The sequence below is a fragment of the Leptodactylus fuscus genome, chromosome 1 (assembly GCF_031893055.1).
Source record: "Leptodactylus fuscus isolate aLepFus1 chromosome 1, aLepFus1.hap2, whole genome shotgun sequence".
In the NCBI taxonomy this organism is placed as follows: Eukaryota; Metazoa; Chordata; class Amphibia; order Anura; family Leptodactylidae; genus Leptodactylus; species Leptodactylus fuscus.
Window position 1 is genome coordinate 244,492,517 of NC_134265.1, and position 14,873 is coordinate 244,507,389.

Consider the following 14,873-nt stretch of genomic DNA (forward strand, 5'->3'; position numbering starts at 1 on the left):
ACTGCGAATGGCATAGACATTAGTTTCCGATTCATTCATTCCCTCAAGTGCACTGCACAGGTATTACAACAGACATGAGGAGCCTATGCTTTATCTTGATCACCAATCTGGCAACCAAATTAGAGTTCATCTCTTTGCAGATCATGGGTGTAAAGATTCTTTTTTTGTGCAGCAAACAAATTCTCCTCAAATGTAGGAAAAGTTGTCTACCGAATTAACACGATCACGTGGCATAGTGCACTGCAGCTCAAAGCTGAGGATGTTGTGGCAAGTTGTCTGGCATCTTATACAGTATACTGGATGTGGCTACCCACATTGTACGTAGTTTTCACTATATCTGTATTATGAAATAATTTTGAAACAAGAGCCAGTTTCAATATTTTATTAACAGATGCGTGTATAGGGAACCCGATTACATAGGAATTTGCAAGTTTCATACCAGAACCTTTTTGGCTGTTGCCAAGTGTTATCATTCTTCTTTATGACCATATTTACAAGCTTGAAGAAATCAGCAAGCCTAGACCAGCAGACAATTTAATGTGTAATGGGGCCTCCCATCTCTCCCCAGTTGGCAGATGTTTGAGGAGAGCAGGGTTGGGTCTGCTGATTTACAACTTGCCAGCTGCAGCTGTATAATATATATATGATATAAAAATCCCAATCCTGACAGGTTTCGACCAGTGAGCTCTCTGAAAATAAGTTAATTAGCACTGCAGCCTTAGCGTCTTGAATCTCCTCTTTCATATGGCACAAAAAGCAAGTTTATACATTTTACACTAGTTTCACACTAGGATCACACTAGCCCACTTAAAAAGCAGTTACCCGACTATAATGGGGTCCGCCCGCTTCTCGCCTAAAAGTTGCAGAGAGAATAGTTAGGCTTGCGGACTTTTCTCTTTGCATTTTTTAAGCGGGTTTGGGAATGGAAACCCTAAATGGAGCTGGTGTGGACCAAGCCTTACAATGTCTGAGATATAATGGTTTGAAAAAAAAAAAAAAAAGAGAGTTTTATCAATCTATGCTTGCTTTAGGGTGGGTTCACACTGTTGACATTATATTCTGTGGACTCATCGACCATAGGATGAGAGCTACAGACTTAAGTGGTAATAGAATGACTGATGCTCCCTCTGTCTGCATCCTATCCAATTTTCTCTAATGTATAATAAAAGAAAGAAAAGAAAAAAAAAACACAGGGAAAAAAATCGTACCTGCAGGACTTGTTCTTCTTTTACAAAAGTAAACAAATATGACGGAAGAAAAATTCAGTCATGTTTTTTTACATTAGAGTGAAGTGAAAATTATGCAAATAGAGGGGGCATCAGTTGTTTTATTACCATTTATGTCCATAGCTTTCATCCTATGGCGGATGACAACAATGGACTTTAATGACAATAGTGTGAATCAACCCACCCTTACTTATTCTGTAGATATTTATTCTATAGAATTTAATATATATTGACAGAAAAGCAAAATTCACATTTAAAAACATGGAAAAATTTACATAACTTTTTATCAACGAGGATATAATATGGCTCTGTATTTGAAAAAGATCCTTGTGATCTTTTGTGCATTTCACAAATACAAACAGCTCATTTTATGTCACTTATTGCAACAGGATAATAATAATAATAGTAATGTAAAAATAATACACACTTAGAAATGCCCCCTTTTATGTTGAGGGTGCTTATATAATTAATCTAATTGTGCATTTCCTTTCATGAAAAAGTAGCAAACAAGTGCATTATGTTTATTGTTCTATATTCGTGTTCACTTCAATAGCATTTTCCAACAGGCCTTTCTCTGCCGAAGAGGTGAGGCATGTCTACTACCACAATGGTTTTCTGTTTTATATAAATAGCATTGGCTATCTGTAGAACACTCTGCATAAGTACACTTCTCTTAGCCTTAAACGGGAATTGTTCCAGAACCAATAGGATAATTCATGTGGAGGTCAGACACTTGGCTTCCACACCTATCAGCTGTTTTAAGCATACTGTACAGAGACAGAAGCAGACAGACCAAACACGCAGTGGTCAAGCTATGCCATTACAGCTCAACCCACATGAATCTAAATGGGAGATGGACTGTAATAGTGCAGATGGGAAAGTGCAGAACATACAGAGCCATCTGCTTCAGTTTCCTAGAAATAAATATTCCCAGTCAAACACATGGGACCCCACAAGTCGGTTATTTGAAGATACTGTGTTCAAGTTTGCGCTGCAACTTCTTTAAGGGAAACAAAGCAGAGTATAGTTCACTGTGTAGGGGCTGTGACCGCTACTCCAGCTCAGCCCTTCACTTACATGGAACTGAGCTACAAACAGGCCACATCCAATATGAACCTGAAGTCATTGGCATGTGAAGTGGAAATGGTACTCACCGGCTGATATGTTGGGTTTCAGAGAGTTGGACCCCAACCAATCACATATTGCTAACATATCCTAAGCATAGCTCATCAATATTTAAAGAGGTTTTCCAGGCTTAATAATTTTTGACCTATTCTTAGGAACACTTTAATGACTATTCAGAATTTAGAGTTTGCATGGATTTAACAATTGTACTTTACTATTTGCTAGGCTATAACAGGGTTTGCATTCTAATAGTCACTGTCTTCCGGGTTCGTGTGTGTTTTGATGGATCTGAATAGGACTTGCTCTAAAAATATGGAAGGAACTTTGATTGCATACTCGCTTAGGTGCATAAAGCATAAAGTTCATACGTTGGGATCAAAGGCACAAAACTGTGGATAAACTGCATCATTCTGCTGTGAATACAAGGTTATAGCACTAAAGAGCAACAAAAACACATCTTAAAAGCAAAACTTTAAAAGGCCCTAATGTGACATATTGACAAAAGTTTTATTCGTGAGACAACCCCTTCGTTGAGGAGGTTGTAACCCCCCCCCCCCCCCCCCAAAAAAAAAAAAAAAAAAACACACACACACACACACTCACACACACTGAACTCCATTTAATTTGAGTCTGTGACCAATATTTGCTGCTTTTTTCACCACACTTCAGGAAAGAGAAGATCTTGTCCCATATTGCCACGACTTTAGCACAGGAACCATAGATGGTACCGAGGTCGGAGGCTACACACACCGACTACTCCGCTGAATGGGAATACGAACCCTGAGGCTAACGCCAATGGACTGAAAAGACAGTTAGAATGACTGATGCAGATGGAGAGTGCTCCTTCTGCATCAGTCATTCTGTCTGCTTTACAGTCTGTTGCTTTGATTCTATAAATCAGACTTAATGAGGACCTTTCACCACCTCCACCAATTCAAGTTCTTAGCATCTGTTAGGTGTAATCAATTTTTATAAAATTTTTACAATAAATGAAACAAAACATAACAAGAGAAGGTAAAACGCCAACACAAAAGCAGCTAAGGCCCTGACAGGGCCGTCACAAAATCAATCAGCCAGGGAGCCCCCCAGGATGTACTAATCAGAAAGACCCAGGAGAGAATAAAACAACACCAGAAACATAGGAAAGACACAGGACAGGGGAAGACAAAACACGAAAGACACAACAAGAAACAAAGAACGGGCTGCAGGGAAGAGGGAGGGGGCAGAGCCCCAGGGTGCCAGGGCAGGGCGACCCCATGCGCGGAAATTCATGCAAGAAGGTAGGAGAACTCCTGAAACATGACCCACGGCCGCCAGAGGGCAACAAAAAGACAGATCGGGAGAGTCTTCTGCGACCAGTCCTCCATCATCCTGATAAGGAGGAACTCCTGGAGACACTCCATCAGGGAAGGAGTCGTAGAGCTATGCCAGTGCCTGGGAATAACCGTCCTGGCGGCCGTAAGGAAGTGACGCAGGAGATCACCCTTCACCCTCGAGAGCCTGCCTGAAATGAGAGAGAGGAGAGCTAACTGGAGGAAGGAGACCACAGGGCAACCACAAATCTTTGCATACGGGTCATTCCGTGTCAAGTGAACCAATGATTTTTCCCTCTATATTTTTAATTCTTTTGAGATTTTGTAATTTGGTAATAGTGTGTCAGAGAATGCAAAATGTGAAGAAAAAAAAAATTCTAGAAATTTTTTTGGATTTTTAATTGATTTTCAAAGTTCAGAAAAAGTGCGAATTTTGGTGTTTCCTGCCTTTACATTTCTCCTCATAACTTAGGCTAGAAAAAAGATAGAGAAACAAAATAAACGCCATTCTACTCAGAACTATACAGGCTTTCACCAAATATGTCACAAGAGTATCTTTGTTAATATTTTACCCATGTGAACGCAAATGCAAAATTTTAAAACGCATTTCCGAAAAAAATGTTTTATTTAAAAATTTCAAAAAAATGCACATGGGCCTGCTATGCCCTTAGCCACATCTGTACCAAAATTCAAGTTGGGATCGCGATGGGATAATATTTTAAAATACAACTATTACAGTGTCATTCCGAAAATCTTGAATTCAGATCTGTTCAGCCTGTGGTCTAAAATGACAGTGAAGTCCATGAAGTGGTAGAAGGCGGCACAAGATTGGCAATGGATGACATAACTGGTTATGTGACCTGTGAATATAATCGGCGCTGGTGGCTGGCTACTGTACTCTCCAAAGATTGTGAAAATGAAGACAATAAAATTGACTTTTTTGCATCCTTCTGGTCCAGCACCATCCTTTTTGTATCCAAGAAAACCAGACATTTTACAAGTCAACAAAAATCAGATATTAACTCAGGTGGAGCCGAATACCATGACAGGCCGTACATACTCTTTGACACAAAAGGAAATGGCCATTGCTAGTAAGCGCTTATGGACAAGATTACATTTCACTCACTAGAAAGGACAAATTGATGATAAAAGGCCAGTAGTTTAAAAATGTCCTATTAATGGTTTGATTAGTTCATATTTTATAGAATGAGCATTTATCTACTGGACTATTTTTCTTAATTAATTACATGTTTAGTGATATAATAAAAAACAATTGTTACATGTAGAAATAGGTGTTATAAATATTGGTTCTTGTACTCTTGTTAACATATAATTAGGATGAGACTATTTAGAAAATCGCACTTGAGGATATGAGCAGCTCTTTTCTTTCGGTTTGTTCAATGCATTCAGGTTGAAAATGCTGAACAAGTCGTGTTCTGATGATAAGATGTATTTATTCTGGCACTTATAGGATTTGTTTTTTGTTTCTCTTTATTGTTGCATATAAATGTTGAATTCAGCAAGTTGTAATTTGAAAAGAAAAAAGGAAGAAGCTCACACAAACCTAAAATCAGATGATTCAAGGCTTAAAAAAAAAATTTAAAAAAATTGATCCCAATTTGGTCCCAAGTTGAAAACCTGTACAAATATAACCAAGAACACAAGTAACACAAATGCATTTTTTCACAATTTTAGAACATAGAATTGCGCATCAAAATTTTGAATTTGATTTCTCCAAAACAAAATATAAAGAAACCTCGTCTTGTGACATATCAAATGAAAGCCGGTACCGCTCTGAGAAAAATGATGCCTCCCCCACCTATTTATCTTAATTCTAGCCCAAGATATGTTAAAAAATGTAAAGCCATACCAGGCCAAAATTCACACTTTTTCAAAACTTTAGAAGTCTATAAAAAATTAACTGATGAAGAAAAAAATTCAAAACTTTTTATTTGTAATTAACTTAAGTTGTACTTCATAAAAAATAAAAATAAAAAAAATCTAAAGACGTCAGGTATAAAAAATATTCCTATTTGGATCACTTGATATGGAATGACCCATACAAGGAAAACGCAGAGGACCAAAAGGTCTGGATCTCCCCGCATTCCCACCAGATGTGGAAAAAGGAGACCTCCACAGCGCCAACAAATGTCAGAAACCGTAGGGTAGAATTTGTTTTTTTTTCCTGGGCAGTGGTAGTTTATGAGCCAATAAAAAGCAGCAAGTCCAATCAGCAGGAGAAAGTCGTAAACCAAGGTCAGATTCCCAGGATCTAGTGTATGGAGGGAGGCTCAGGGTAGCAACCGTCAGAAGGTCATAAAGAAGGGAAAGGGGGTAAGTCGGAGCCTCGGACTCCAAAATGAATAAAGCATAGTAACAAAACAAAACATGGTAATACTCCAACTGTAGACTAGAGGGTGGTGCCCATCTTACTAGTACAATGATCATCTGAAAAACAAAAGGAACGTCCTATACAATCTTACTGGATGCAGGAAAAGTGAACGCATGGTGTTAGGAAAAGGTGCTGCAGATGATCATTGTACTACTAAGATGGGCACCACCCTCTAGTCTACAGTTGGAGTATTACCATGTTTTGTTACTATGCTTTATTCATTTTGGACACAGTGTATTGCATTGTACTCATGCTTATGGGAAGTTTCCCTTTCCCCATTTTTTTGATTATATCTACTGACGATCATTTCCTCGTTGTATCCTTATATACCACATAGATTATTTTGTGTTTTTTGGGGGTAATATATTGCTTACTTTTTGTCTGTTCTTGTAATACTTTGGACTTATTCATTTATTGTATGTATATTTTTGTCCCTATTTTCTTTTAGTTATACTGATGAAGGTCTGCTGACCGAAACATCTATATATTTGTATAACTTTGGATGCCTATAATAAACACATAAAAAGTTTCCATTGAGTGCCAGAAAAATCTTTTCTTTATGCCCATTGAGACTGTAGTGTCAAAGTGAGCAAAATGTATAAAGTCCAAGGACATGATAGGCATTTTTCTTTATGTAACCTCATTACTGGTTTATGTATACAACTTCGCAATATAAAAAAAAACACTCATGCACATCTCTCAATCATAGCCATACCACAGATTTAGGGTGAGTTCACAGAGGATTTTGAGGTGGAATGAATGTCAAGAAAAAAGGGTCATGATCTGACCTAACTTCAAACGTGAAAAACTTGATGTGGTTTTTTGACACTTTAAAAAAATTAAAAAAACACGCATCAAAAACCGCTAGCGCTTTTTTTAAAGTGATGTTTCCAGGTCCATAGAGTAAACTGGAATAAAAAAACAAAAAACAAAAACATATATATATATATATCTATATATATATATCTATATATATATATATATATATATATATATATGTCATGTAAAACCCACCATATTAAAAAAAAAAATAATAATTCCTTATTCCTGAAGCAGATTTTTTCAGCCTGCAAAATACTGTGTGTGAACATACCCTTGCTCTTCCACACCCAGGTGTGCTTGTCATTGTTGCCCTCATTTCTTTCTGAAGTTGTAATGCATAAAGACATTTTGTTATGCTGCACCCAGTACCTCTAAAGGAAACGCAAGATAAACACAATAGCTGACTATGAGTCAAACATTGAGAACGCACTAGAGTGGCCTGGGAGTTTGATTTATATTCATAGCAAAGCCTAATATACATTTTGTCATTGCTCATATACAAGTCATGCAAAGCAAACAGATTTCTTCATGTAAACAGATGTGACACATGCAGCAGGCTACTGTACACTTCACAGGCCTGGCAGATTAATGAGCATAATAATGCTAAGAACAATAACTGCGAGATAATGTCAGATCGATTAGGTAATGTGAGCACGTATCAGCACAGAAAAACAGCTAGCAAACTTCACCCACTCCCCATGACAAAAAAAAATACTTAGCTCAGAGTACAAAGATAAAATATTAAAAAAAAAAAAAAAAAAAAAAAAAACAGCAGGCTATTTCCTACTGTCAATACTCAATACACTAGCTTCAAAATGGCATAAAGCTGTTTGAACATTAATGCAAATTAATAAGGCAGAAATGATAAACTAATGAGCCCTTTCCCAAATGCTGCTTGAAAAATCTCCAGCACCACCTCATCATCTTCTGGAACGCCTCTCCGCCACGTCTTTTTCCTGCCTAGTCTTCAAAATCCTATGCATGCGCAGTCGGTTCTACCATCGGGCTTCAGGCAGAGCCAACTGTGCATGCCTGTGGCCATTTTCTTGTGGCCGCTTACACAGTATGCTTGTGTAAGCGACCACAAGAAAATGGCTACAGACATGCACAGTCGGTTCTGCCTGAAGCCCAAAGGCAGAGCCGACTGTGCATGTGTGACTTTTAAATCCAGAAGAAACCATCAGAAGAAGACATTGTGAAGAGACATGCCAGAAGAAGACAGAGGCTGTGGCTGGAAAGTTTTCTCACAGCACAGGGGACACCCCCAGTGCTGTTTGAGCACAGGAGACCGCTCCCAGTGCTGTGAGAAAATGCATTTGCATATTGAAGAAAGAGTTTTTTTTGTAGTGGCCTTGAGTATTTTGATGAGGTTTTGAAGAGATTTTGACAAGAGTTTTCTGTGTGTAAAAAAAATTATCACAACTTACCTTTGGGGGGTGCCACACTATGTACTGGATGCCATCTCTACCTCCAGTCCCCACACCGCTGATGCTTTAATTTTAGCTATATAGCATTACTGGCTATGCGGTATTGTAGTTACTGCACACCCAATAATGATATAGGGCTGTAATTGTCATTTCAAATACTAAGAAGCGAATAGCAATAATAGTTCAGGGACGGCGTACAGCTATAGTTGCATCCAGTACATCCTGTAGCACCACCCTTACTACTGTTATCACTTGTAGTCAGACACTAGAAAAATATGCAAAGAATGAAATTTGAAGCAGTGTAATGTGTCCCCTGTTCTCCTCATCTGAAATATTAAGGTCACAGGAATACATTAGGGAGCCTCTTGTAATTATTAAATGGGTATTATCATGTTATTTCCATCACTGTACGATTGGTGGGGTTCTGACATCTGGAACCATCTCTGACCCAAGGAATTTCCGCTGCAAATTTGTTTCTGCAATGTGTGGATGCGATTAGACAGAATTCCATCGACTTTGCGGGTACTGTAAAATGCTGCGGCCAAATTGTGGCGTTGACGCTACATGGGGCCCCCAGCCTAAAAATGTATTACCATCCCCCTGCCAGCTGTGAAGGGAACTGCAGTTGGCCACTTATGTTGAATGGGAAAATGCTGCAATTTTCTGCACAGTCAGATAAGGAGTAGCTTTTGCAGTTTTGTTTTGTTTTGTTTTTTTTTTTTTTGTTTTTTTAAGGATAGATATAAAAGTATAGACACTGCACTCCTAATCCAATCCTGGTACCAGCATTGGGCTTCATTCCTCAGCTTACCAAAAATAAAATCTGGCTCTCCGAGGCAAGTAGCTTTTTTATTTTTTGCTTAATAGATTTGGATTGCAAACAAAAATTTAAAAAAACCACAGTGATTAACCCTTTTCTTGCCAAGGACGTAGTTATACGTGCTCCCAAGGTAGCACTTCAGTAGCCGAGGATGTAGCTACTACGTCCTTGCTACTGAAGCCCATAACTCTGTCAAAAATTGGGTTATCTCGATAGTTTTGGTGTCATTTTAAAGCCAAGGATCTTGACTTTAAAATGGCAAAGCGATCTGATGACCTAGAGGTTACCGATCGTTCCCAAAACTGTTAATACATGCATATTCTGCTCTCTGTTTTTTCTACAGAAATGAAGGGGGAGGCGCTATAAAAAGTACAGTCATGGCCAAAAGTTTTGAGAATGATACAAATATTAATTTTTACAAAGTCTACTGCTTCAGTTTTTCTAAAGGCAATTTGCATATACTCCAGAATGTTATAAAGAGTGATCAGCTTAACAGCAATTACTTGCAAAGTCAATATTTGCCTAGAAAATGAACTTTATCCCCCAAACCACATTTCAACATCATTGCAGCCCTGCCTTAAAAGGACCAGCTAACATCGTTTCAGTGATTGCTCCATTAACACAGGTGTGGGTGTTGATGAGGACAGGGCTGGAGATCAATTTGTCATGATTAAGTAAGAATGACACCACTGGACACTTTAAAAGGAGGCTGGTGCTTGGCATCATTGTTTCTCTTCTGTTAACCATGGTTATCTCTAAAGAAACACATGCAGTCATCACTGCACTGCACAAAAATGGCCTAACAGGGAAGAGTATCGCAGCTAGAAATATTGCACCTCAGTCAACAATCTATCGCATCATCAAGAACTTCAAGGAGAGAGGATCCCTTGTTGGCAAAAAGGCTCCAGGGCGTCCAAGAAAGACCAGCAAGCGCCAAGACCGTCTCTTAAAAGTGTTTCAGCTGAGGGATCGGGCTACCAGCAGTGCAGAGCTTGCTGAGGAATGGAAGCAGGCAGGTGTGAGTGCATCTGCACGCACTGTGAGGCGGAGACTCTTGGAGCAAGGCCTGGTCTCAAGGAGGGCAGCGAAGAAGCCAATTCTCTGCAGAAAAAACATCAGGGACAGACTGATATTCTGCAAAAGGTACAGGGAGTGGACTGCTGAGGACTGGGGTAAAGTCATTTTCTCTGATGAATCCCCTTTTCGATTGTTTGGGACATCTGGAAAACAGCTTATTCTCATGCCAACTGTAAAGCATCCTGAAACCATTCATGTGTGGGGTTGCTTCTCAGCCAAGGGAAATCAGCTCTCTCACAGTCTTGCCTAAAAACACAGCCATGAATAAAGAATGGTACCAGAATGTCCTCCAAGATCAACTTCTCCCAACCGTCCAAGAGCAGTTTGGTGATCAACAATGCCTTTTCCAGCATGATGGAGCACCTTGCCATAAAGCAAAGGTGATAACTAAATGGCTCAGGGAACAAAACATAGAGATTTTGGGTCCATGGCCTGGAAACTCCCCAGATCTTAATCCCATTGAGAACTTGTGGTCAATCATCAAGACACGGGTGGACAAACAACAACCTACAAATTCTGACAAAATACAAGCATTGATTGTGCAAGAATGGACTGCTATCAGTCAGGATTTGGTCCAGACGTTGATTGAGAGCATGCCAGGGAGAATTGCAGAGGTCCTGAAGAAGGGTCAACACTGCAAATATTGACTTGCTGCATTAACTCATTCTAACTGTCAATATAAGCTTTTGTTACTCATAATATGATTGCAATTATATTTCTGTATGTGTTAAAAACATCTGACAAACACACATAAAAACCAGAGGGAAGCAGATCATGTGAAAATATAATATTTGTGTCATTCTCAAAACTTTTGGCCATGACTGTAGTATAGTGAGCTGAAAATGGCAGCGAGCGCTGCCATTTTCCACTTATATGAAAGCCAAGAGTCTGCCCTTTAAAATAAGCTAGCAATCAGCCGACCAGGGGGTCGCTGATCACAGCTGTCAATTAAAAAAAGACGGCGGTACCACTTTGCAACACGACAGTAGTAGGGGAGGGGGGAGCGCTCACATAAAGCTTTACAGTGAGATGAAAATTGCAAGCAGCATCGCAATTTTCATCTCATTGGAAAGCTAGGAACATGGGCTATAAAATAAGCCAGCGATCAGCTGACCAAAAGGTCGCTGATCGCAGCTATCACATAAAAAAAAGACCGTGGTACTGCTCCGTCTGTCCCTCTCTTATCTGTGGTGCTGAAGAACCGGCAGCGATGGTATAAAGTGCTACTGTGAGATGAAAATTGTCTGAAACCTTGGAACATGGACTATAATATGAGATGAAAATTGTGAATCTGCTCACAAATTTCATCTCACTGTAAAGCTTTATGTGAGCTCTCTCTCATTCCCATCAATAGTGCCGACACTGTGCGGTACTGCTGTCTTCTTTAGTTGACAGCTGCGATCAGCAAACTCTTGGTCAGCAGATCACTGGCTTATTTTATAGACCATGTTCATAGCTTCCAAATGAGATGAAAATTGTGACACTATTCACAATTTTCATCTCACAGTTGCACTTTATACGATCGCTGCACAATCTTAAGCACCGTAGATAAGAGGGACAGAGGGAGCGTACTTGCTTCTTTTTTATCTGATAGCTGTGATCAGTGACTTTTTGTTCAGCTTATCACTGGCTTATTTTATAGCCCATGTTCCTAGCTTTCAGATAAGCCAGTGATAAGCTGACAAAAAGGTCACTGATCACAACTATCACATAAAAAAAGACGGCGGTACTGCTATCTCTGTCCCTCTCTTATCTGTGGTGCTGAAGAATGGGCAGCGATTGTATAAAGTGCTACTGTGAGAAGAAAAGTGTGACACTCACAATTTTCATCTCATTTGGAAGCTAAACATCTGAGCTTCAGTGTAAGGTAACATCTGGTGACCAATAGGTCACCAGATTGTTCCTATCTGCATAGAAACTGTCCTTACCTGTCTAAAGTGAGGAGACCAGGAAGCAGTGTCACTAAGCACTTCCACCACATTCACTTACACTAACAGAATAAAATTTATACAAGTACATACCCCTTTTTAAAATTCTTAGCACCTTACCCCTGCCCCTGATAATACCGACCCCACTCCCCTTCTATTATCCAAACCCCTTATTTCCTATAACTTCTTTAAAGAGGACCTTTTATCAGATCGGGCACATACAGTTCTATATACTGCTGGAAAGCTGACAGTGCGCTGAATTCAGCGCACTATCGGCTTTCCCGATCTGTGCCCGGTGTAAAGCGCTATCGGTCCCGGTACCGTAGGGCTTTACAGTCAGAAGGGCGTTTCTGACACTTAGCCAGGGATGCCCTTCTGCCCAGCAGCGCCTATCGTGCTGTACTGTGGAACGGGGAGGAACGCCCCCTCCCTCTGCTCACACAGCTCGTCCATAGACGAGTATTATCAGGAGTGGGAGGGGGGAGTTACTCCCCGCTCACACAGTACAGCGCGATAGGCGCTGCTGGGCAGAAGGGCATCCCTGGCTAAGTGTCAGAAACGCCCTTCTGACTGTAAAGCCCTACGGTACCGTGACCGATAGCGCTTTACACCGGGCACAGATCGGGAAAGCCGATAGTGCGCTGAATTCAGCGCACTGTCAGCTTTCCAGCAGTATATAAAACTGCATGTGCCCGATCTGATGAAAGGTCCTCTTTAAGTTAAGGGATTCTTCTTTAAATTTAAGCAATTATATACTGTTAAAAGTTAGTATTGCTTAGTGCACAAAGAACTCGGCTTTGACAGTTTTCTGTATATATAGTTCGAACTGTCTCAGAGATTTAGTCTCAAAGCTGAACTTTTGTGTAATTTTTGCAAAAAATCAATGTTTGATAAAAAGTTGCATGAAGGTGGCTGTGAATATAATAAGCTGGATGGTATTTTTATGATCGCCAGGTTTGGAAATATATAGTTTTTGGCGCTTTAGTCATTGTTTCTGGTGTGTGTGGCATGTTTTATCCATGTCACTACTGCTTTCAAATTTGAAGACAAAAAGCAGATTTTGGGCGTTTGTGATTTTTGCAGTTCTGAGAACATAAATAGTGTCCGGGTGTATACACATGTGGCATGTATAAACTCCTCACACCCTAGTCTTTTAGTTTTAGGAAGTATTAGATGAATATAGTTCAAACTGTCTCAGAGATTTAGTCTCAAAGCTGAACTTTTGTGTATTTTTTGCAAAAAATCAATGTTTGATAAAAAGTTGCATGAAGGTGGCTGTGAGTATAATAAGCTAGATGGTATTTTTATGATCGTCAGGGTGTCTGCTATTTGGAAATATATAGGTTTATGGGGTTTAGTCATTGATTCTAATGTATATCGCATGTTTTATTCATGCTACTATTTTTTTCACATTTAAGGCCAAAATCAAGATTTTGAGGTGCGTTTTTTACGGTCTTAAAGGGAGTTTAGTCACATATATGTAATATTGATGAATTAAAGGCACCTTAGACTTTAGTATACTAAAGAAATTATGTCAGTATATCCCTGCATGTGGTAGAGTTTAGGTCAGAAATTTGGAATTTTGGATTATTTTTTTTTTTAGAATTTTTTTTTTTTTTTTTTAACTCAAATGTATACAAGTATAATGTAGCATTCCAAGATAGAACTGTTCATGCTATACTCCCCTGACTCTCTGCTTTCAGAAAATATATTGGTATGGGGGTCTTTGACAAATATTTAATATTTAATTTAATTTAGAAATATGTGTTTTATTCAGACATGTCAAAACTGTGAAAATTGCTCTGGCTACTGGAGGTGCAAAATTTCCAGAGACCCTTGGCAGTGAAAGGGTTAATACTTTAGTTTTGTAAGGATTGTGAAATGTTTGTGACCACCTTAAAACATGTTAATACATGTTTTTTTCCCTATAATTATTGTCAATAGCAGGTTGATCAAAAAAGTGTACACATTTCCAAATCATAAATTTAAACAAAAATGTTTTTTTCCAGATTGTAATCCATGCAGGTAAATTTTCAGCAATTGAAATGTAATTAAAAAAAAAAAAAATGAGATGAGGTGAGGTGAACTTACATATGTTTCATCCATGCAAAAAATACATACACAGCAAATGTTTAGCAACTAGAGATGAGCGAACAGTGAAATGTTCGAGATTCGATATTCATTTCGAGTAGCCCCTCAATATTCGACTACTCGAATCGAATATCGAACCCTATTATAGTCTATGGGGGGAAAATGCTCGTTTCAGGGGTAGGCAACATTCGATCAAATTATACTTACCAAGTCCACGAGTGAGGGTCGGGCTGGATCCTCCGAGAAGTCTTCTCCGTGCAGCGTTCCTGCAGCATCTTCCGGCTCTGAATTCACTCTGCCAGGCATCGGGCCTGGGCAGAGCCAACTGCGCATGTCTGCACTACAAGCGGACATGTGCAGTCGGCTCTGCCCAGGCCCGATGCCTGGCAGAGTTAATTCAGAGCTGGAAGATGCCGCGGGGAAGCTGCACGGAGAAGACTTCTAAAGGTAGGAGAACAACCAGCATTGATTGGCTGACTGTATAGCATTCAGCCAATCAATGCTGGTTCTGCATCGAACTTTTCCATTTGAATAGCGAGCGGTACTCAATCGAGTACGAGTATTTCGAATACCGTAGTATTTGATCGAATACCTACTCGATCAAATACTACTCGTTCATCTCTGTTAGCAACTATACCAACCAACTAATCAC

General features: G+C 39.4%; 1 protein-coding gene across 7 annotated transcripts in view; it reads right to left on the minus strand.

Moving 5' to 3' along the window:
* FAM13A (family with sequence similarity 13 member A) overlaps positions 1–14,873 on the minus strand; it is a 187,206-nt gene that overhangs the window by 133,181 nt on the left and 39,152 nt on the right. The gene's annotated exons all lie outside the window — the stretch shown is intronic.